Source organism: Colobus angolensis, unplaced genomic scaffold (genome assembly GCF_000951035.1).
Source record: "Colobus angolensis palliatus isolate OR3802 unplaced genomic scaffold, Cang.pa_1.0 Scaffold122, whole genome shotgun sequence".
Lineage (NCBI taxonomy): Eukaryota > Metazoa > Chordata > Mammalia > Primates > Cercopithecidae > Colobus > Colobus angolensis.
Genome location: NW_012113364.1, coordinates 36,340 through 37,503, shown reverse-complemented (window position 1 = coordinate 37,503; position 1,164 = coordinate 36,340).

Here is a 1,164-nt window from a genome sequence, read left to right as displayed (position 1 = left end):
CTACTAGGGAGGCTGAGGCAGGAGAATTGTTTGAACCTGGGAGACAATGGTTGCAGTGAGCCCAGATCATGCCACCGCACTCCCGCCTGGGAGACAGAGTGAGATTCTGTCTTGAAAAAAAAAAAAAAATTACTTGGGAACCATTTGACGCATTCAATTCTTGCTGTTATGCCCTGTTAGGGGGGTATTAGGCAGTGTGCAATCTAAGGCTAATTTTCCCCTCTAATGAGGCAAGACCTTGCTTAGTCCTCTACCCAATGACCTGTGAATTCTGAACAGGCACCATTTTTGGCCCTGAGTGTCAAGCACTATTTCAATGCATTCAGATGGTTCTTTCCCTAGAAGCAAGTATGTCACACGTGTGTGCTGATGTACTCTGCTACATATCCAGGGGTTTCTCTGCAGATCTCTAGGGTTCTCTCTCTCTGCAGAACTCTCTCTGTGGTACCCTTCCGTATAAGCTGCAGTTACCTTGTTCTTTCTGGACTCAGCTCTGTTACAACCAAAAAAGTCAGCTGGCCTTAGTTCTCCAGCTAAGCAATTGCAGGGCTCACCTCACGTTTACCATCTCTCCAACACTATCTTTTGTCACCTCATGTCTAGTGTCTTGAAAAACACATTGTTTCATGCATTTTTTTGTTTATTGTTGCAGCTGGGAGGGTAAATCTGGTCTTTGTTACTTCCTCTTGGACAGAAGCGTAAATTAGGACCTTTACTCTGAAATGGACATTTTTGAGAAGAGTGAAATGAGTTACATTTTACAAGATTCTTCTTGTTACTGCGTTGAGAATGGAAGAGGGTTAAGGAAAGAATTAAAGAGAGAAATTAGGAGTCTATAGCAAGAGACAGTGTTGGCTTGGACTCGTGAGGTGGTAGTGGGGGCCATCAGAAAGTGGTAGAGGCCAGGCTCGGTGGTTCATGCCTGTATTCCAAGAGTTTGGGAGGCTGAGGAAGGAGGCAGGAGGATCCCTTGAGAACAGCAATTTGAGACCAGCCTGGGCAACACAGGGAGACCCTGTCTCTACAAATATATATATATATTTTTTTCGTAGAGACAGTCTTGCTCTGTCACCCAGGCTGGAGTGCAGTGGTGTGATATCGGCTCACTGCAACCTCCACCTCCTGGGTTCAAGCAATTCTCCTGCCTCAGCCTCCCGAGTAGCT